This window comes from Tachysurus fulvidraco, chromosome 18 (assembly GCF_022655615.1).
Source record: "Tachysurus fulvidraco isolate hzauxx_2018 chromosome 18, HZAU_PFXX_2.0, whole genome shotgun sequence".
In the NCBI taxonomy this organism is placed as follows: domain Eukaryota; kingdom Metazoa; phylum Chordata; class Actinopteri; order Siluriformes; family Bagridae; genus Tachysurus; species Tachysurus fulvidraco.
The window spans coordinates 8962743-8987342 of record NC_062535.1 but is presented as its reverse complement, the minus strand read 5'-3'; the positions used below and the strand labels follow the sequence as shown (position 1 = coordinate 8987342).

Sequence of the window (24600 nt, the reverse complement as noted above, 5' to 3'; positions counted from 1 at the left end):
TTGTCAGATTGTCATCACGTGTCCAGAAATACACTCTAAGCAGATAATTACGTATATCCTCTTCCAGGTAAAGCTTTCAGACATTTTGTGGAGCTGTTTTGGGTTTTCTGGTTTTCTTCCACCGTCCAAAACCATGCAGTCGGACCGATTGTTAAATTACCCATAGTTCTGAATGTCCCATCTGGGCCAAGGTCTCCTGCCTTTCTCCCCAATGTCCTGGGATTGGCTCTGGATCCACCATAGCTCTGACTGGGATAAAACAGTTCCTGAAGAGGAACCTAGTTAGGAGGAACATACTGTAGAGGATCCTAGATCCTAAAGGAACATAGTTGGAAAGTGCTCTCAAACCTTTAATAAAACTTCTTAGGTGTTTAATGGTGTTAAATTCAGGCAATTACAATACAGACCTGCCTAGAAATCCCACAGTGCTGAGAGGTCTTTTGAGTCACTAAAATCAAAGTGAGGGAAAGTTGTGTACAGAATAAGTGTATAACATATACGTGTAGCTGACAAAGTCTCCACAAAAATAAATAAGAGAGAGAGAAAGTAGACAGAGAGAGGGAGAGAGAGAAAGAGAGGGGAGAGAGAGGAGATGAAATTTCCTATCACTCATACAAACAAAGTGCTGCAGAACATGTAGCAGGTGAAATCAATTGAATGATGTCAACTTTCCATTGGCAAGAAAAGTTTCCAGAAAAGTTGAAGTCGTTACATAAAAATGTGCTGTGCACGCCGAAGCTGTTTAATTCCACTGAGCTCTAAAGGTCTGAAGGTGCAGATAGTCAACAGGGCATAATTAATGTTATAAGGATTCTGTTGAGGTGTATGCTGTAATAAGAAATTAGTAACAAAATGTAAAAGACAAGCATCATTTAGGATCTGTCATGTTGATGGTCCCATGGATAAGGATGGACTAGCACTAGGGACTAGTGAATAAATCTGGATTAAGATAAAGCTGAATGTTTTAATTGAAGTGGTTGTGTTGTAGTTTGGATGTATTTTGCATACAGCAAGCAACGTTGTAGTTATTGTTTAATAATTGTATGTAACAAAATCATATACAGTATGAGCAATGGGCAAAAGCCAATATTTGTTTACAGCTTTCTTGTGTGTTAATACACTGACTAACACACACACACACACACACACACACACACACACACACACACACACACACACACACACACACACACACACACACACACACACACACACACACACTGATTCACTTAGGCACACATACACAAGGCCACCAGAGAGAATTTGAGAGTTTCTCTGGTAATCCAGGGCTTTACATGCTTTTAACAGGGTAGTTATGGCTACAAAACTGAAAGGTCTTAAAGGAGTTAATCATCCATGTGCCACTGTATTTCTTTCTTTTTTAGCTGAACAACTTTAGCTGTAAACAAAAATAGATTTTGAGGGTTTTTTTCTAGATAGTCAGAGTCATGGTGTGTTGGGGTGAATTAAACATTTGAAAGGACTGCGGAAAAAAGCAGGAATATCGACTTTGCCTATCTACTTGAGATTTCAAATTAAGGGTGCTTAAAGGTTTTCAGTGATTTTCTGTTTAAATTAAAAGATCAAACATAATTACTGAGTCAGGGGTGAAAGAAATACAGAATAATATGATGTCACAAGGTTTCTGTGAGTTATCCTGACAATCCTGTTATAGTAATTCAGGGGGTTCGGGTTTGATGTGGCAGGATATTTTTACTCATACTTCATATGTCAGCTCAGATATGTCAAATGTCATCCTGCACCCATCCTGAGACACAAGAAAGGTCTGAGGAGTTAGATGGTGACAGACAGGCAATCAGAGGAGAGAAGGTGTAAGAGTGTTAGAAGATAAATAAACCAAACAGGAAACAGAAAGTCAATATAATACAATAATGAGAGAAACGGATGAAGGAGTCGAAGCGTTTTACCTGCTGAACAGACATTCCTTGTCTTGTAATCTACTGAAAAGCAAGTATAAATAGTCATTCACTCATTTATCTATCCTCATTGTGCTATTTTTATTGGTGCTAGCACAATTTTTAGCTAGAGAGCTTATCATAGACAACATAATGATGTTTTCTGTGTCCTGCTTGAAGATTTTAATTTCAGATGTATCGGATGATTTATGCTTTTAGTTCCTGTGCTACCCCTATATCTAATGGCCAATGTGTGAACAAATGGCACAGTTTAGATAACAAAGTACATAGAATACACAAATCAAGTCTTATAAATACACACAATGGAAGTGACCAGAAGTGTTAGTAAAGTTTTCTATCCAATGGTTTAGATAGCTAACTAAATCTGTCGCTATTAGATATGTGAAGATTTTTATATCCTCAGATTTAAATACTCAAGATAGTACTTGTGTCCCAGACTGCACTGGTGCTAGTATTATTTATTTAGGCATAATACTTAATGTGCATTATATTGTTTGTGATACAGAACTGAATTCTCTCTTAATTTGTATTGACCTCACAGTAGAGAAGAACTCAGCACTAGCATTTTCCTATCAGATCAGGCTGGCATTTCAAATTCTTAAATCCTGTAGCATTAATCATTAAAACGCATTTTGAGCTAAAAGGTAAAAATAAAAATTAAATAAAAAAATCTCTAATTCTTCCTTTGTAAGCTACTATACAAGAGACGAATGGCTGAAACGCTTATCCCGTCCGAGGTCTAGCCCCATACAACAAGAAACGATTTGTAATATCTCAGGTTTTTTTTATATATAGTGTTTCCTTATTGCTGGATGCCCAAAATCCAGTAATAAGGAATAATAGACTGTGTAATTAAAATAAAATGTGTTTACAGCATGAATAATGATTAAGCAATGTCTATACTGATATATAACTTCTCATCTGCTTTTGATTACAGTAATCAATCAGCACTCAAACATGTTTCTGCTTTTAACCGTTAATGCTTTCCTCCTCTGCTTCCTCATTTGGCTACGTATGGCTAGTCATACATCTATTCCTTCCATTCCTTCTCATCTTCTGTGTGTATTCCAACCCAAAGCTCCTGCCAGCTGTAGCCCTGCTGTGGGCAGTAGCAATCTGCCAGTGTGGCCAATGTGAGTGTGTATGTGTGTGAGAAAGAGCCATATTGCACCTCTTTTCACCATGGATTATGTAATGGCAAAGGCCTACAAGTGACCATATGTCAGAAAGTGTACAGACGGACCCACAGCCATAATCACCATTGTCTCTTTTTTGGGAGCCACGCACTCTCTGTTCATTCAGGTGGACTTGTGCAAAAACCTGAAATGGGCCAATAGACACATTTCCCCTTTGTTCCTATGGGGAGCGTCTTGTCTTCTGGCTAGAGGAGAAAACATGACAACAAGCAGCCATATGTCCACAGGTCTGGAAAAAGCATCTTGGAGCAAAGGGGGGTGAGATGTCGTTCTCCTGTCTGTGCACCTTCATTATAAGTGAGCTCAGTCTTCAATGCTTCAACCCCCCCCCCACACACACACACACACCCTTCCTTTTCCTTTTCTCTTGCTCTTCATAGCCATCAGAGGTGTGTTGCTGTTGAGCGCGAGTTCGTACGTGTGTGCGGTGTGTGCCATACAAGCAGCAAGACACAAAGGCAGATCCATGTGTTGAAATGTGGCCCCCGGGATGGACCACATTATGCCTGCCTACTTCACCAGCAGGGACCCAGGCTGGAGCTGGCTCATAGCCCTTTGTCTCCAAACAGATGGAAATAGATTGAGAGGGGTGAGAGGAAGACAGAGAGAGAGGAGAGAGAGAAGAAAGGGAATGTAGAGGGGGGAAAAAAAGAAAGTCAGTCTGTTCTCATTAACTCGCATATTGAGAGAGGCCGGATAGACTCGGCCTTATTCAGGCTCACGCTCAGACCATCTGTACACACTGGACCCATGCATGTATTAACACTCACACACCAAATACACGCCACGTTAACAATTCAGCGTGGAGTTTTAATTTACTCTCGGCCATTTTTGAAATCTCCTCCTCGCTCCATGGACTATCAATCTATTATACCTTTTATTTCTGCTAAGCAAGTGGAAAAATAAATGCACCTTGAATGGAGACTCTACATTCTGCATGCAAATGATATATACAGGACGAATCAATCCACAGGCGAGAATGAACAGGAGATACATTTTCAGAATCCACAAAAAAAAAAATAATAATAATTCTGATCCATATTGTTCCTTATTGTCTAAAAAGTGTTGTAGTGTTCATTTTAGACTTTAATCAGAAATAATTATGCTCCTTTTTATACGTCATGTGTATCACTTTGAAAGCTAAACTCTATCCGTTTGTTCTAGAATTGAAGGTAGAATTGGTAAACACTCACAGCAGCTAAAAAAATTATTAAATCTGTTACTTTATGTGCACGTGGACATAATAATAAGACAAATTTGGGATCATTTTTTAAAAATTTCGATGCTCAAAGCATGCTACACAACTGCTACTCCATTCGACACCCGTGCATCGATCACTGTTATTTATGGCATTATAGGAGCAATAAATAAACTAAACAACACTTGATGTGAGATTTATCTGCATGAAAGCAATTCTATAACTATTTAGGCGACATTTACAACCAAGAGTGCAGTCTAAAAAAAAAAGCCCTGACCCAATAATCGGTGCATATGTGTGGCCTGTAATTTCTTCCCACTGCCTCTTAATTGCACGTGGCCTTTTGTAAACCTGCGATCCCTAAACTCATAAGTCTCGTGTCCTCAGGCAGGGAGTCATTCATCTACCGCGTGCTGATGAATGCCATGACGTCAGAGGCGCTGAATAGGGGCCATCTGCGCGCGGACAGTGCTCCCTAATCAGAGACGCGCGTGACGCGAACCTGTAGACCCTGTTTAATGCACGTGACTCAAGGAGATTACCAGGTAGAGCAAGAATTTAAACTGTGCAATTGAAAGTAGTTGGGGGAGTGCAAATACTGCTGAAAATGCATTCAATACATTCTACATCTACATTCTAATTAACATGTTTGTCCACCAAAAGTTTGTGGACACAACCATCACAGATGTACACAGATGTTAATCTCATTCCAGATTTAGTTCCCTGTTTATATTATATTAGTATGAGCTCAACAGTTTTGCGAAAGCTTTTTCTGCTAGATTTCGGAGCGTGGCTGAGAGGATTTTTTATTCAACCACAGGAACCTTAGTGAGGTCAGACACTGATGTGGACTGAGATGTTATAGGGTGCAGTCAGTGTTTTTTTAGTTCATCCCAAAAGTGTTTGTTGGGGTTGAGGTTAGGGATCTGTGCAGAATACTCAAGTATTTCCACTCAAAAATTTGCCACAAGATGATCTTCTTGGCGCTAGCTTTGTGCAAAGGGTAATTGTCGTGCTGGGACGAGATTGGGCTTCGTAGATCCAGTGCATGAAGATTGTAATGCTACAGCACACAGAGATGTTCTAACAATTGTAAGTTATGTATAAAATTTGTGACAACAGTTTAGGGAACTACAAATTCTACGTTAGCAAGTACCATTGAGAACTCACAGCTTGATGGTCCCCAATTCGACCCTGAGCTTAGGTTAATGTTTTACTTTATTTCCACATGTTTGTTTAGGTTTCCTCCAGGTTTTTCTGCAACCTTTTAAAAACATAGTAGGTTGACTGGCTGTGCTGAGTCGCCTCAATGTGAGCGAGTGTTTGATTGTGTGTACATGGTGTGTTCACCTCTCACACCCAGTGTTCCAAGGGTAGGCTCTAAATCCACAGTGATCCTGGCTGGCATAATGTTGTTGCAGCAGACGAATGAATAAATGAACATGCACTATATTATGTATATCTTCTATATGTTTCAGAGTTCCTTTAAAATAAAGGACCCTTATTTTAACCTTCATGCCAAAATGAATAAAACAGCACTATTTGTTATGAATTGAAAATATGATGATAAAATAGTTTAGCATGAAAACAGCAGACCACCACATGACTAAACACTATGTTGAGAAAGTGCAGTGTGAAAATCCAGTGTGTAAAATACTGTAACACTAATAGACCTACCTTGTTATATTTACTATAGTTATTTATTATTTTATACAACAGAGCAACTGACGGTAAAGGGCCTTGCTCAGGAGCCCAACAGTGGCAGCTTGGAAGACCTGGGATAGAAACGTACGATAGGTAGCCCAACACCTCAACCACTAGTCTACCACATAACCTTGCTGGAGTCATTGACTTTATTGAGGTTTATTCTGCTTATTTCTTGCTCTAAATTGACCATGTGAAATTTGTTATTTGTAAGTTTTAGTAGTAAATCCATGCAACCAACATGTGATTGTCACAGGGCAAGATGTAAATATAACATTCTCTAATACATGAGCAACTACATATGGTTTTTAACTAGAAATTTGTCAGAAATAAAATAATCAATCATAATTATATAATAATAAGGCATAAGCATGCATACAAATACATATTAGATTGGATATTTCTTATTAGTAAAATATTATTAGAATATTATTTGATATTGGACAGCTGTTTTGCAGTAAGCAGGTCATTTTATGTCATCACAATGATTTTAGATAAGGTTGAGATTAGGGGATTGTGCAGGCCACTAAAGCAAAGCAGACTTACTGGAATGATACAGGAATGATACGTGACTTGTGTGTTGGTGCATTATGCTGAAAAACATCTCTATCCAGCTGTGGATAAAACTCTAGCCATGGAGAAGTAAACTTTGTCTGCACTCTGCTATTCAATCATTTCCACTGCATGATTCACTGCAACGGTTTCTGACTACAGCGTTTCCAGGATTTAAGTGCAGTTCATATTTACAGCCTTCATATTCTTCGTATTCGTAACAATATTGACAATAAATCCGAATGAGAAGATGAAGCTGATATGAAGCTTGTATTTTTTCAAATGACTTCAGTTCAATTCACAAATTCTTATTCTGTGGAAATGGTTAGTCTAACAGTAAAATGGTTAATAACTATATATAAAGGAATAAAATGTAATATTTTATAATAATAAAACATGTATATTACACACTAAGAACTTGGAAATGAGACCTGAGACTGCATCAAATGGTTGTCTGTGGAAAATATCACAGAAGAATCAAGAAGAAAGGAAGTTTTATAGATTCTATTTTATTATTATTATCACCCTTTAAAGTAATTAAAACAACAACAACAACAACAACAACAACAACAACAATAATAATAATAATAATAATAATAATAATAATAATAGAGAGAGAGAGAGAGAGAGAGAGAGAGAGAGAGAGAGAGAGAGAGAGAGAGAGAGAGAGAGAGATCTATATATAGATATAATTTAGACAGCATTTAGTTATTGTCTGTCTTCTGGTAAGGTGCAACACCATTTTTAAGTTATTTTATATTTCCATTGCCATCCACTAGTGCACCATTTTTGTAACCTAAGGTTTTGTCTTTTCATTCCTGTACTTTTAATACTGTTAATAAAATGACAGATAAAAAAAATTTCTTGTTTGAGCTTTAAACTCCAGGAGCTTTGATTTATTACACGTGAGGAAAGGAAAGGCTTGCATAGAAAGTCTACATAGGTTCTTCATAAAATACACACTTTTTCTTGTATGTCTGAATCTACAATAAGGTGTATGACATTTGATTATAATTTGATTTCCTATACTGTGAGTAGATATGTTCTGTGAAGTTGCAGTGCCCTCTATAGGCCACTAACTGTCATTATATGACTTGACGTCATAACCTAGTTTACACATTACTTTATATATATCTGGTTGCCTGTTTTTTTTTTTTTTTATAATTGTTTAAAACAAAATGTTGATGAATAGGTCATTCATGATAATTACACTGCATAGTTTATGTGCAATAGCTGATAAAAAAAAGAAGTGTGTAATACATACAGTTTGCCATAAGGGGGCAGTCTTTCCTGATAATGAAAAAAAAATCTTTATTGGACAAGTGTGTTGTTTGTGACTGAAAAGTACAAATATAAATAACACTATACATTTAGCTTGGACTGTAAAAGACAAGACAAAACAGACAAGACAAGACAAAACTGACTATACGAGACAATACAGTCGATGAGATACTATATAGATAGTATGAGTATTAAATATAAATAAAGAATATATGACAGATCAGTTATGCACATAAAGTGTGAGAAGTGCATGGTAGTGCATATAACAGTATTGTGTAATATTATGATTTTGTACAATATACAGCAGCAGTATTGTGTAAAGTATACGGATGATGTAATGAGTGAGAGTTCTGATAATGCAGAACTTATATATATGAAGCAGGGAATATAATTATTGTGAGTTGTTAATCGGGGTGATTGCCTGGTGCCTGGGGAAATAAACTGTTCCTGTGTCTGGCGGTTTTGGTAAACAAAGCTCTGTAGCGCATTCCAGAAGGGAGGAGCTGAAAGAGGTTGTGTCCAGGGTGTGAAGGGTCAGTAGTGATTTTTTTTTGCCCAGTTTATGATTCTTGTATCGTACAAGTCCTGGGGAGTGGGCAGGGTGGCACCAATTATTTTTTCTGCAAGCTGTGATCAGTGAAAGGTATTTCTGTGTCTGTCTTTTTACTGAAGACACGTGTACAAAGCAGTTTGTGTGACAAAGCTACAAAAGGCCACAGACGAAGCAAGGTCAGGGAGCTTATGTGCTATAACAGCTTCACCTCAATTATCATCCAACGTCTTCATTACTCGTACTCTCGTAAAGAAAGCAAACTGATTAACTCAGTGGAGGTTAATTCGAATGGCACGTCATGTTTGTGTATCCCTCGAGGGTTAAAGAAAGGAAATGTCATAGGTCACAAACTCAGTATGACCCCAACCTCTGCTAATACCCAGTCATAAATAACATGCATACAGGAGGGGGGCTGTAGAATGTGGGACAGGACAGGTCTCCAAAGAAGTGCCATCCACTCCACAAAACCACTGACACAGCTTCACCCCGATTTAATCCCTGGCAATAAATAACACACCAGGGGGTCCATGGGAAGCAGAATGAACTCTGTTTAGGATCCAAAACAGCAATGGCATCTGATCAAAAATGTAGAGATTCCTCATCTGAACATTTTTTCATTTCCAAAGTCAATAATAATAATAATAATAATAATAATAATAATAATAATAATAATAATAATAATAATAATAATAATAATAATAAAACTGTATATAACAGTACAATTATACATACAATGTACAAATTACATATTGTATTTTTTATACTACTTATTCTTTCCACATATTGTGCCTTACATACATCTGCGCTATTTTATCTATGTGTTTCTATATATACTTTATTGTACCTTCTACTTGTTAGTACCTTCTACTTGTTGTCCCTTACAACAGTGTCTGCACATCTCTGCACTGCTAAAGCCTTTATATTTATTCACTATACATATGTTTACATATATATACCCATATATATATTACACACTGTACATATGCTTACATATATACCTATATATATTACATGCTGTACATATGTTTACATATTTATCTGCACTTGTCTATTTGCACAATTGCTACTCTTTGCACTTCTGGTAGATTCCAAACTGAATTTCGCTGTGTACTTGTATTATGTAATGACAATAAAGTTCTATCTATCTATCTATCTATCTATCTATCTATCTATCTATCTATCTATCTATCTATCTATCTATCTATCTATCTATCTATCTATCTATCTAATCTCAAATCAGCATTGAAATGCCTTTGGGGCTTTTCAAGCAGACAGAAAAGCAGACAGGTAGGTCTATAAACTTCTCAAGAGATCCTATGAGATAAAAATAATTTACATTCCATTTTTTATAGGCCGATAATATTGTTGGGGCCATCATGTTTTTTTTTTGTTTTTTTTTTATTTCATCTGAAGCAATAGATTCAAACTATATGCTATAACCACTGGGGAACAAAGAGATAGTCCTGAATGAAATGTTGTTTTTTAATAGCATCTGGGTGAGGAAAATCAATACTACAATGCTAAGACCCCATGAAAGAGGGTTTACATATTTAATCTGATGTTTTCATTAAAAACAATGATATAAGTACAAGTAGTATACTATTGTGTCTGAGGGGAAAAACACAACTTTAAAAACGTCAAATATGATCTCAGAATTATTATTTTTGCAAGTTTGATTGAAGAATATTGCCTTATTTTGTTGCCTCTCTTGAGACATTCGTATCCTTTGAAAATGGTGACACGTATAATAACTTAAATTTAGGTTTATATTCCAATAAAAGGTTTTTTTTTGCATTCATGAAACATTACAAGTTCATTCCTATTTCTATTTAAAAAGATTTATGTTACAGAAGAATTTCCCAAAACATTAAAAATAGTAAAATTTCTGTAAACGTCTGTATTAATTAAATCAGTTGAGATCATCTTCACCCAATCCTAGTCAGTGTCTCAGTGGATCTGAAGCCTTTCCTTAGAATGCTGGGTTTGAGTTAGGAATACACTCAGGATGGGACACCAGTCACAGGACACCATGCACGCACACACACAAACACAAACACACACACACACACACACACACACACACACACACACACACACACACACACACACACACACACACACACACGTCTGGCAGACACATGACTGGAGAACCCTGAGGAAATAGGAGCATCAGAAGACTACATTTTTGTTTTACTTTAAGTATGCAAACGTATGCATAGTAGACAAAGACTTATTGAAAAAAAATAAACTTCTATACAAAAACATTAGAGCATCAGAGTTATGTCATTATAAATTCACTATAGAATGAATCTAAAGTCTATTCTGTTTTTATCCCTTCCATGGACACAGTATGAAATATCACGTGCGTTGAATCCAGTAGACTCAATTAGCGTTATGACGCGTTATAACACGGTAATGAACGCTGTTAGTGCCCCTAGCGTGTGACCGAGGTATTACACCTTCCTCTCACTTCTACACTGCTCTTTCTCATGTGCAGAGACCATTCCACAACCTGGGCTTCCCAAACCGGGCTGGACTTAGTGCCTAGCTGTACCTGGCGGATTACTTACACACTGATATCGTCTCTATACGGCGTAGAAAAACCGCACGCTTCGGAATGCCACGCTTCGGTAAAGGTGAGTGGGTTTTGTGGCTCGTTCACAGAGCGCGTGCACGCCCGGTAACACAGCAACGGGCGGTTAGGTAGCTTAGCAAAGCGAATCTGCGTCTGCTTTCTGCTTTAAAACAAACCTTTCACTCGCTAATCACCTTCTTTTTCACTCCCAGCTCTGCGTCTTTGCTTTACTTTAATAACCGTACAGAATTCCGGTATCCTTCCCCCCCCACCACCCTTGTTCACTCGAGCACCAGCTAGCCATCGTGTAATCATTCACAAAACATAATAAAGTCGGTGTTTATTATTTATAGCTATATAAATGGACGATTTCTAGCTTGCTATAAAAGATTGATTTACAATAAAGGAAAAAAAAACGACTTAAGAGCAAGTTTACAAACTGTCACTGACTTTTCAGACGTTATAGCTGCAGAAATAACGTTTATTAATATTTATAAAACATTAGAGTTACATATAAAAGACGTATATATAGATATATATTTATATAAGATATTAGCCGTGTTAGCTTCTCATGTCGCTAATAGGTGTTGTCACTGCTGGAGAAGGTTGACGTCGCCCTCTTGGTCTTTAGCTCAGAGCCTCAGGCACCAGGGACAGTTGTATGGTTCCATATTTCTGTCTTTTACCCCTCTATTTTATTTACACCCGTGTTGGTTAGTCCAGAGGTGTGTGCGCGCTTTTCTAACTCGGTTTCTGGAGGCCTTGAGGAGACCACGGAGTTTCCTGCTGCGACCAGCCATTGATTTAAAAGGCTACAGGTAGAACATGGAGTTGGCAGAAAAACACACACACACACACACACACACACACACACACACACACACACTAATACTCTCTCTCTCTCTCTCTCTCTCTCTCTCTCACACACACACACATTCTCTCTCTCTCTCTCTCTCTCTCTCTCTCTCTCTCTCTCTCTCTCTCTCTCTCTCACACACACACACACACACACACACACACACACACACACACACACACACACACAGACGTGAGGTGAAATCTTTAGACACAATGTTTTATATAATGACAATATTTTGAGATTTTTGTTGGTGAGAAAGCTGCCAAAAATGCCCCAAAGTCCCAAAGGAAAAAAAACAGTTTGTCTAGTTCTGAAGTGACTTCTTCTTTATCTAGTCTGTTCTTTATTTTACTATCTATCTTATTTTGAAAGCTTGCTGAGAAAAAAAGTACTTACTTAGATACAACAAATTTAATTCCTTTATCTTGTCTGAGAAACTGAAAGAGAATGGATTTTTATTCGTTTGTGAGAACCTTTAACCATTCGAAGAACCCATGAGGAACCCCTTTTTCTAACCATATGTTAACGTTGCTCCTGACACCAGTAGATTGTCTCTAGCAGGTGATTAACGATCGCTTAAATGGTAAAAAAATTACACGTAGGACTTGAATCACGAGTGGGGAATTGGGAAACGTGGGAACGGGGACAATATATTTTATGCACCACGTACATTCCACAGGGTCATAGGGAACCTGGAGAATATAAACCTAGAGCTTGTAAACCTATCACAGAGAACAATCACATACTTATTCACACACTAGGGGCAATTTAGAGATGCCAGTCAACCTACAGAGCATGTGTTTGGACTCCGGGAGGAACCCGGAGTAGCTGGAGGAAAACCCCAAAGTACAGGGAGAACATGCAAAGTCTGCACACACAAGGTGGAGGCAAGAATGAAACCCCAACCGTAGACGTCCGAGGCAAACATTTGAGCAAGATCATCTTCACCATGACACATTGATTTTACATATCATAATTAAATTTTTTGCCTCATTGTTGGATAAATGCTGATTAAAATGCTGTGATTGGAAAATGTTCATTGCAATGGCTTTCCATCAGGTTACATCACTACAACATTGTTTTTTTTTATTTATTTATTGTTTTATCAACGCACACCTCGTTGTGAGTTGCGAGTAATAATAGTATTAAAATTTTGAAAAACAAGGCACGTAGCACACCAGGGATGCGACCCGATTCCCATGGTACTCTCCACGTGTGTACAGCTAAGCAGCGATCGAGTCTCTCAGGACATGTTGACTGTGATGCCTTCTAGCAGTGGGTTTTTTTTTTTTTTGCTTCCAGACATGCTTGAGCGAATAAAGATGATTCTCTACACGTGGGATATTTTTCCTCCAGTCAATCTTGCATTTATCTCTTTTCTCTTTAACAACCACCTTGTGCATCGTAGCAGACAGCTTGTCACTTTTCCGCTCTGAAAAGGATCCGTATTGTCGAGAGAACGCAGAACACCGATGTTCTCTTTTGTGGTAAAACTCATCCTAGTATCGAAAAGAGAGGGAGAAAGAGAGAGCAGGAAAGATTAAACGCTTCTCTCTTCAGTAGAAGGTTTTCTCCCTGCCATTCAATGAATAATGCAACACCGTCAATTATGGAAGATTTTTTTTTCTTTCTGTGAGCTGTGAATCTGACAGCAGTAAAAGCATGTGATTATTAAGGCTGGGGTTCACATGGGATTTGAAAGCACCTCTTTCCCGCCTCCCACACGGAAACGTGTGTGTAGATCTCACCTGTTTTTCAGTGCTGTGCGCTGAACCATTCTAATCCCTTTCCTTTTAAGAAGTCCGAAAATTGTGCAGTCATAAGAAGTTCTCAGAGGAAACCGATTTACAATGCAATATATATATAAAACACTAGGCTAGCTTTTCCCACGTTTGCCCAGGTTTTCCCCTTAGTTATGATGTAATACATGGGACATTATTGCAAGTTGCAAGCATTTTTTTATCTTGAGACACGAAACACTGCTTAATACTCGCACTCACTCCAGCTCTCATGTTTTGGCTCGGTTTATTATTCCAAAATCTATATTGTTATCAGGCAGGAAACAGAGGAAGAAAAATAAAACATTATTTTGAACTATACCTTGTGTCTGTGTCTATGATGATAATAGAACAACAGAACAAAAGGACTTAAGTAAGGCTTCAGCGAGCATTAAGAATTACCCTCAGAGAAAACACTTGATAATAAGCACAAACATCTGGTGACAAATAAAACACAAAACTGTAACACAAAACATTTCAGTTTGGGATTCAGAAAGGAACCACCGTGCTTTACTCTCCTGCTCTAGCATTAGATTCTAGATTATATTTGCTTTGTGTATCGGGTGTCAGAAATTAATTGTAGTACTTACTAGAATTTTTCAGGCTCAAGGAAGGCTTAGGTTTATAAAGTGTGTTTAATGGAGTCTGAGATAATGGAGTCCATTCTCTCTCTCTCTCTCTCTCTCTCTCTCTCTCTCTCTCTCTCTCTCTCTCTCTCTCTGCCCCCCTTCTCTCTCTCTCTCTCTCTCTCTCTCTCTCTCTCTCTCTCTCTCTCTTTCTATCTCTTTCTCTAACTGTCTGTCTGTCTCTCTCTCTTTCTCTCTCTCTTTTTCTATCTCTTTTGCTCTTTCTCTAACTCTCTCTCTCGGTCACTCTCTCTTGCACTCTCTCTCTCTCTCTCTCTCTCTCTCTTTCTGTCTCTTTCTCTAACTCTCTCTCTGTCTGTTTCTCTCTCCCTCACTCTATTTCTCTCTCTCTTTTTCTATCTCTTTTGCTCTTTCTCTAACTCTCTCTCGCTCTCTCTCTCTCACTCTCTCTCTCTTCCTCTCTCTCTCTCTCTCTCTCTCTCTCTCTCTCTCTTTGTGTCTTTGTTTGTGAGTTCAGTCTTATGGGCATGCTGGAGCCAAGGATGGTGTAAGTTCATGTTGGAGGCGAGCCAGCACCTTTTCTATTATGTACTATTATAATTTGTCTCTTCTCTTTTTTCTTGCTACCAAAAGTTGACAAAATCCAGTGAAATTTCCTCGATCAGCACCGCAAAATCCAGACATAAAGGAAGTTCAATAACATGATCGTCAATTTATCGATTGATTGTCGTTTTTTAATTTTTTTATTTAATTTTAGCTGATAAGAAACCACTGAGATTAAACCCACAATTAGCAGTTTTAATGCAGCCAGATATGAAGGGATTTTTATTTCTCACACAAGACAGTTTCCCCTGATGGGAAGCTCTGAATACCAAGGCACAGCAAATCGATTGCCTCCTCCTCTGCCATTGTGCATTTCATCTTCCCAATCAGTTCTTTTGTGCTCTTTTTAATACGTGTGGTTTTAATACTCGTTTTGTCTGCTTGTTTACGGAGCTGTTTTGCATATGCTTGATGAGGTGTCACTAACGACCGTGACGAAGACGGTTTTCTCGTCTTCCTTCATGGTTGGCGAAGTTATTTGTGTTGGGTTTTTCTCACAGGCTCTCTGAGTCTTTCGTTCAGGAGCTGAATGTAAAATGACTTTCCCTGACAGCTGTATTGACTTAACGTCACCCAGGGCAGGGGTTAAATGTAAAGATAGTGAACAGGCAACAGACTAGACCTTGTATGTGTGTCTCAGTTGATGCTTTCAATCCCATATGGAGTTTTGGATTGTTTTCCTAAAAGGTGGGTCAGGTGATCATCGGAGGATGTTTATGCAGGAAATAAAGGAAGTGGAAGAACGGATATAAGAAAATAAATGTGGGATTTGGTGAAGCTTGGCAGGTTTCCAGCAACATCACAGTGACAGATTCCATCTGAAGGAAATGATTCGGTGACTCGAATAGAATGTTTTTATTGATTTTTTTCTTTCAATAAACTTCTCGTTCTTCTTCCTAGTACATAGTTATTAGCAGGTATCTACTAACATGTTTCAATACAATACAACTCAATTGTATTTGTGTAGTGCTTTTAATTAAGGGACATTGTTACAAAGCTGCTTTAAGGAAACATAGAAATTCAAGATAGAAATTTTAAAATATATAAATTCATCCACAACCCAGAGACGACGTAGTGAGGAAAAACTCTCTGAGACGATACGAGGAGGAAACCTTGAGCGACGTCAGAATGGAGAGGAAAACCATCCTCCTCTTTGTAACACCGGATAATTTTGAAAAAATTAGTTGTGTAAACAGGAAATTCATTGTAGTTTAACATGAGTCTATTTTGTTGGAGAATTGAATGCAAATTGGAATATCCTAAGCCATCGTTTGCAAAAACAGATTGTAGTCTTAAAGCCATCTGTCTTAGGGGTAAGGCTAAGGCTGTCCATGTGGGGTCATCTTTAGCAACAGCAAGCGTTTTCCAAATGATGAGTCTCCAACCAGAAGTAGAGTATCAGGATGGATCAGGCAGGTTTGTAAAGCAGAAGGGGACAGGATCACAGCTTCACTCGCAGTTTGTCTCTTGTGAGCATGTTGTCGCTTGTTAGTGCGCACTGCCTAGCGTTTGTTTTTGTTCTTATAAGAAACAGCAGCTACGATTTTGGTGCGTTTTCATGCAGCAAAAAATATCTGGTGACTTATTACGGGTGCGAGTCGGGAACCGTAAAAAGGACCACATTCAAAATCCTTAAAACTAATCATAAATTTGACAATTTTAAAGATTCAGCAGCTTTCAGTTAGATTTCATTTTTTTCATTATTATTTAAAAAGCTACCACAATATCACAATTTTATATTGTCATGTTGCATGTTGTCACTTTTTGTACCATTCATAAGTTCCATAAAAGTAAAAAATTCCCAGATGAAACGTAAACGTCTGTTGCTTTGTCTATGGGGGTTTTTACACCTGGTCACTTCATGCGTTTTCTGTGATCAGATAGCTATCCAATGGACGCATTTCAGATGAAACTGGACAGGTGTAAATGAATGGTTGTTCAAGCCACATACGTCAGCGCTATACTCCTCCCAAACGGAAGTACGTCACTCACAGGTGACTCACTGGTTGTGCATCGCGCCAGAAACAAATATATTTTCCCACCAGCGCTGGCTCTGATCTTTCACCCAGGCGTCTCGTCTGGACTTAAAATGCACTGCTGCTGCCAGCAAACAGTAAATGCTGTTTTTTTGTTGCAACCGCATACACCAAAGCGTGTTCATTTTCAATTACCCCGGAAATGAGGTAAGATATATTTGCATATTGGGCGGGAGTAGAAAGATCAGATCGATATCCGATTCGCCGAGATGCATTTATGTGGCCTAATGTAAACAGTTTTAACAAATCAGATAGCTATCGGATCAGAGAAAACACATGAAGTGACCAGGTGTAAAAAGTCCCTTTGATACATACGATTCCTGTAGCCGAATTTATTGTTTTACAATATTTTATTTTATATATTTATTAAGCATAAATATGTTTAAAAAATACTTATTAAATGTTCACCCTAAGACTTTTAATAAAGAAGGAACGGGTCAGCGGAGTATTACAGTATTATAGTTTCCTCTGAAAGTTAGCGTTACTTCCTTAAATCTTCAGACTGTAATTTCACAGCTCCCTCAGCACCTGTCTAACCTTATAAATCTCTGTTAGGGTCCATCACCATTTGTCAACGATAAGAGGATTATTTCTGACTGATGATGATGGCACCTGAACAGACAGCTCCATATTCGTTACAAGAAAAGTTAGTGCTCCTCGTGTGCCTCCCACACCCACTATCCCTCCCGCTTCCGCCGCAGGAGCAGCGGCATTTCAGTTTTACGAGTAGCTGTGTAGCTTGAGGGCTACGTATGATGGTTAGAAGTTGACGTGACTTTGACAGTCATGTTAATTTGAGGCTTCTCGTAGTTGCGTCTTCAGAATTTGTAGACTTTGACTTGAGCACTTAGATGAGGATTACAGAATTAGCTCATACACTGAGACATTCATGAAGTGCTGGAGGTTTGGTTTCATATAGAAATGTGGTTTGCTGAGGACCGCCTCTAACCGACTAGCGGTTTTTCAATCATGTGTGGGCTCTGAGGCTCCCTGTAATTGCACAAGTATTAGGTATGAATGACAGCTAACTGGCTTTCAGCTGTAGTATGATGGAGGAGATATATTTAAGCCGCTGATGCCTGTCTGTGCTTTGACAGGATTCATATCGCAAGAAATATTTGTAAGTGATCCACCGAGGAGCCAAAAAAAATATGTCAGTGGAAGTGGACCATAATATTATTGAATTTCTTACCGAAGGATGCAACTTACCTCCTTACGGGATAATAGTTGCTATGGCGGAAACTATTTACGCCCTCTAAGTATTTTGTAGGCATTTGTTTTGCTTAGTTTTAATTCAGATCTGTAATTTGCTAGTTAATGTAACCTGTCCAGATTGACAGTGTATAAGTAACTATGTAGCTTGTTAACTAGACAGCAAATGGGCAAACTCACTTTTGCCTTCTGAGGTAATATACAGATTGGCATTATTTTTTTTATTACCATGCATTCACATTTACGGCATTTAGCAGACACCTTTATCCAGAGTGACTTACAACTGAGCAATTGAGGGTTAAGGGCCTTGCTCAGGGGCCCAGCAGTGGCAGCTTGGTCCTGGGGTACGAACCCATGACCTTCCGATCAGTAGTCCAACACCTTAACCACTGAGCTACCACATCGGAGATGTTATGATGACATACAGTATATGTTGGTTTTTGCATTTTAAAAAAAACAAAAAAAAACAACACAACCTTTGACACTTTTTCATTGTAACTTTGAACAAATGTTTTAAACTCATGGTATCTTAAGTATGTAACCTAGTGAGCCAGCATTACATGTATTCAGTGTTAGAGATTTAAGCACTTGGATAAGGGCGTCTGCCAAATGCTGTAAATGTAAATGTGTCCAATTCTGTAGGGATTTCTCAGTGAGGAGTTCCTGACAGAGTAAGACAATCAGCTACTGTATTCAACCTAATTAGCTTTCCTTGCTCTGTCTGTTTGATCAGGTTATATTAATATTAATGTTCAGCAAAGTTTAGTATAAACATTTTGTTGATATCATGTGAGACTTTTCTGATATTTTTAGTATAAGAAGAGAATAAAAATTTACCTGGTGGACAAACAAGTTCAAGGCTTGGGGTGTGAAAGATGTGCATTTGCTAGTGGTAGTTGTTACTTTTGCCTTGTGCCAACCTTAATCTAGGTGAAATTCGGCTGGATTCTTGAAAAGCTCTGTCTTGTGAACCAATATAGAACACAATGGCACACAATGGCGGTTCTCTGGACTCATTTATGCTGTTAGCTTGGAGCCATCTCATCTCCAGGATTGAGTGCTCTCAGAAACAGTAATATGTTTTATAATTATTTTGGTATTTACATACAGTTGATACCATCATGATTGATGATAGGCTTATTGCATAACGGCATACAGCAGGCATACAGGTGTTCCTATTAAAGTGGACGTGAGAGTATTGCCTTTAATTGTAGTGGTTTTTGGTGGGCTTTCATGGTCTGGTGCAATTAATCATCATGCTGAGAAAGTCAGACAAGGCAGAAAATCACTTTCCAGGCTTCGGTAATATATAATGTGACCAAGTTTTCCTCAGGGCAAAAATTTAACGTGACACCGTCTGTGTGCTCCCATCCGTCAAAACAAATGCGCTATAACTGCCTCAAGATTGTCCTCTGATCCCTCACAGTGTCACATCTCTTACAAAGACAAATTCTCTCTTTTTTTTGATTTGCTGTCCTTCAGTCCTGAGCATAACATGCGTTCAAAGTAAAAGCATAAAGTTTCAATCAAAATGCCAATCCGTTTCTCTCCTGAAAGGTCAGTCTTACGAAACGGCCTGCCGATCCAAAGGCGAATGACTTTTTCTTGGTTTTCTTTTTCTGTTTATCACTTTGGAATGTTCTTTCAAGAAAGGTCTAGGAAGAAACAAGGCATAAAGTTTGTCAAGAGTATACCATGTAAATGCATCTGTTTTGTATCGGGTCACTCAGACCCGCATTAACAAAACTCCACTGTGATTAATAGAGTGTGCTTGAGCACAGAAGGGAGATTTGATACGGCTGTTTGGGTGCCGGTATGAGAGGCACTCAGCTCCATCATTGGACACTTAATCCTGGCATGTACCCTGGAGGTCACTGCGAAAAAAGGACTCTTCACTGTCAAGGCAGTTGTGCTGGGCCAAGCAAGACAAGGGTGCCGTGTTGAAGAAGCTCAGGGGGTCAAGTGTTTTGGTCTGGAGCACAACGCCACTTTGGACCATTAACTACAGTTAGAAAGCAGCTAAACATTCTTGAATTGTGAACAAGGGGAAGCTTTTATTATGTTAGTGTTCAGTCTCAACTCAAATGTAATCTTAATTCTGTGGTCCAGGAACCATTTTGTGTGGATTTGGATATTGTTCTACTAGAAGACCTAGACTGTAGGTTTTATGGTAATTTACTAAGCAGCTCTGCGTATCTGTTTATTTTCTGTAGCTCTTATCATACACAGGGTTGCAACCTACAGCATACTGTATGTCTAATGACAAAGGGATCTGGAAGAAACCACCAAAGCATGAAGCCACAAACTCAGGGAACAGTTGGGAATGAAGCCCTGGAGGTGTGAGGAATATGTGTTAATCACTAAGCCTTTGAGTCACCATACTGTGTCACATTTTTACAGTAACCCAGTGCATTTGTTCTAGACAGGATACAGAGCTGAAGGGTCTTGCTCAACCAACCAATCAAGGCAGTTTGGTGCTGCTGGGATTTTAACACACAACCTTCTTATCTCTGACTTTACTCACTGAGCCACCACAACTGGCTTCTTCAATTTATAGTTCAGTTCAGTTGTTGGAATTGAATGAATGTTGCTGAAATGTACTTGTGGTTTCTCAGTGATTAAGGCGTGTAAACGACAGTACAGGAGGTTTTGTCTTCAAATCCCAACACCACCAACTACAATAGTTGTGTAGCACAGCATCAGCCAAAAGAGCGAATGCATTGTGTTATATGCAACATTAAGATATCGCAATGCAGTAAATGTGTTTTAATCTACTCTGGTGGTTTAGCAGTAGTATCCCATGCTCTCACCATGCAGTCAGGAAGGGAAACAACCCAGTTAGTAAGGGGTTAACTCTCAATACTGGCCTCAAGCCCAGATAAAATGGGAGGGTAGTGTCAGGAATGGCATCTGGCATAAAACCTGTACAAAATCAAATATATATGTCGGATCCTCTGTGGTGACCCCAAACATGAGAGCCATCGTCGAAGGACAAGAACAACAGCTGTAACTACAGTATGTCTTAGATTTGTTTATCCAAGTTGCCAGTGAATCAGTGAATTAGTTCAAAATTAACAGCATCGCAACCCTTGATATCATAACAAGGTTCCCATCGCCTTAGGAGAAAAAAAAACCCTCCACATCATTGCAGATTCTCCACCACACTTAACTGGATTAGGTTATAAATATTTATTAAAAAAAAAAAAAAGAAACACTATTTTTGCCATGTCTTACCATAGAACCTAATTTCTGCCAAAAATCCAGTAGAGTCTCTTGAGCTCCATGCACTTGTGTTTGTGTGCACACCTTGTAAATAAATGGTCTTATAAAGGTGGAAAGACTCTCGAAAGACTCGATTGCAGAAAAAAGCTTCCGTCATCGGGCAAATATCCTTATTTTATTCCTCTAACTATCCAAATAGACTTTCATTCCAGCTCCCAAGTGTATTCAGTTGGCCTAGCACATATAAATTACATTAAAAAGTAACCATTAGTTGTTTTTAAATGGACACAAAATATGAACCATAAGAATGATGTTTTGTTAGGAGTGGATGAAAATGATTTATTTGCGTGAGCACATGTTTGGTGTGCAGTGGGAATAGAGTCGAGTTTATTCCACAGCAGGCCACCATACACACAGACACACAAACACATGCACGCAGTAACTCAACTGCAGGGTCAAACTGCAATGCTAGTTACATTAGCACTTTACCGGTAGGTTACCGGTTCCATAAAAATTATGGCGTCTAAATTATATTCATTACTCTTAAGTACTATTGCATCCAGCAAAACCACACTTTAATGTTTCATCACAATTAATAAACATATAAAGGATAAATAAACATAGAGCGTATTGATCCTGCGTTAGCGACGGTGTAGGTAGCTAAGTGTGACGAGTCTAGTGGACCTGTATAGTCTGGTTACTGTTGGTTCTGTGAGCAGCTGTGTTGATCTGACCTCACTTTCTGGACTCTGAGATGAGATCTCTGAGGACTTTCTGACTTTCTGAGTGAGAGATTATAAGTTCTAAGTTGTAATCGAAAGCAGTCATTTTTCAATTATTCAGGTGAGTGACTGCAGGACTAGTCACTCCTTAGTACTTCTGCTCATCTCTACTCATTCGATGCCATGCCTTCTTTCTGATTCGCACATTTTACTCATTACAACACATCAAGCATAGTTTCTTCAATATAGTTAAATAGGAACGCGTGTAATGTGGGAAGGGCGAAAAATGAATTGCTTACAGATTACAGCTAGCGTTCCAATACTGACTTCTTGCTGCTACAACAAGACATTATGAAGAGAGAAAGTTTGTATATAACATTCACCAGTGTATATATGCATCAGATCATACGATATACAGAAGAAGCAGCGTAAACATGTCATCAAAATATCTGCATGATATTGCATACGTCTGTCCATGCCTTCTTCTTTTTTTGCAGAAACATTAGGAGGTAGTATCACCAATCAGCGTAAATTAGTCAGCAGGTTAAAACGACGGTATATTACACGCAACCTACTACTATTTTTAGTTTTCTTGGAAAACATTTTGACTCAAAGAATGTCACTAATAGAATGCCAACACTTAACTATAAAAGTCAAACACAGCCCCTGATCTCATCTTTTAAGCTGCTCTGCAATCGTAAACCTCCTGCTGCAGTTTAATTAACCGAAGCAAGCCTGCGAATCACACACACTGCGGCGGCGCTTCGATTTATACAGTCAGGCTTTTTTCATTACTGAGTAAACTCACCACATTCAGACTCCTTTTTCATTTTGTTCCCATTTGAATATTCGGACTTTGAGGACTCTGTATTTAATCTCCTGTGGCCTTAGCTGTTCTTAATGAGCTGTGTTATATATTTGCATAATCCCTTCAAGTGTTGGAATGGACGGATGAATGTGAAACATCTGGATTCAGTACTTCAAATCCTGTCCTGAGGGATTCAGCAGGAATTTCTGTTTCAAGTTTTAACTCCAGAAACTTTTTTTTTTTTTTTTGGTAACATGGCATAGGTCACTATAATCCAAAACCAAATACAATTCTATATAAATGGGTTATGGATTATTGCTCCACTTCACACTTTTATTTTAAGAGTGAAACATGATATATATATCTCATATATCTAACTTTTTTTGATTTTCTAGATTTTTCTATGACTTTTCTTGGTTCACTCATTTGAAACAATTCTAACAATTTTCACTTTTAAATTTGTTATAATATTTTATTCTAGTTATTATTTGTTTCATTATATTTTTATAATTTTATTATTATATTTTATATTATTTTATTTATGTTCGATATTTTCTTCTTTCCATCACTCTTGTTATTTATTTCATTTTTGATTAATTATTCATTTTCATTATTTTATTATTTATATATTTTATTTTATTTTGTGTATTTTATATTTTCCCTTTATTTCTTTTAATTAAAAATTTTTTTAAATACATTTTTGCTTTATTACATTTTTATAGTGCATTATTTATTCTTTTTTACACTTTTTTACTGGAGGTTTACATCCCGCTTTCTCAAGCTGACAATATTATATCCACAGCTGTATTTCATTTATTTTTTTATTTTATTTTTTTTAAATTTATTTATTTATTTATTTATTTATTTATTTATTTATTTATTTATTTATTTTCCCCTCAGCTTGGTGGCAAGTTGTCGATCTGCTCCAGATACCTTCTGCTGTATTTACATTTCTGGCTCGGTGGCTCTGTAAAAGAGAGACTATCTAAGAGATTATATAAACAGAGATACTATCACCATGGACAGGACAAAGAAAGCTTATCAAATTTGTGTTGTCTCTGTGCGTGAAGCCTGTGCGTAGCGTTCCCTTAACAGTAGCAGGGCTTGTTGTATAGGACGCTGTAGTGGATGGTGTGTGGAGGAGAGATTACTTGTTCCACTCCACCTCCTGCCTCGGCAGGTCTCTCTGACAGATGCTATCGATTCCCATCGCACTAATCTCAGCTGCTGTACAGGCTGCAGGTACCACTAACACATAGCTCGAAGGCAGTGATTATATTCTTGAGCTCAGGCTCAGAAAGAAACTGGAAAGTGCATGATTTAAACACTTGATAAGAGAGAAGAGAAGCGGTATTTCGATTCCTCTGTATGTCTGCACAATGTGGCAGTGACGATAAAATAAATCCTTGAACGTTTATGATTTCGCACTTAATACACTTTGAGGAGATTAGGGCTGAGGATAAATCTAAAAAATATTTCTATATTAGTTATTGGGAAAATAATCACGATAACGTGTCGCATCACCCCGCTGTCACGCTGTTTACCGCATGGTTGGCATGGTAACCTGTCTCTCACCGATCACATGGGGTTCTTTATTTTTCTCTCTATAGCTGGAACCAAACCTAATAATGAGTGAGATTTTGGCATTTAGCCGGTGTTAGCTGTCATATGTCTAGGGATTAGGCTTGTGCGATATAACGAGGTTATCGTTCATACGTCGTATCATATTTCCATGAATTGCGGTGAAGATTCTAGCTGATTATTTTAAATGACTAGA

The 24600-nt window shown here is 38.1% G+C and overlaps 1 protein-coding gene across 1 annotated transcript in view; it reads left to right on the top strand.

Moving 5' to 3' along the window:
• Positions 1-10867: 10867 nt before the first annotated feature.
• Positions 10868-24600, top strand: part of LOC113648887 (vang-like protein 1) — a 54624-nt gene continuing 40891 nt past the window's right edge. Inside the window, exon 1 of the mRNA XM_027156405.2 lies at positions 10868-11057. The gene's annotated coding sequence lies outside the window, so the exon portion shown is untranslated. The remainder of the gene's footprint in view (positions 11058-24600) is intronic.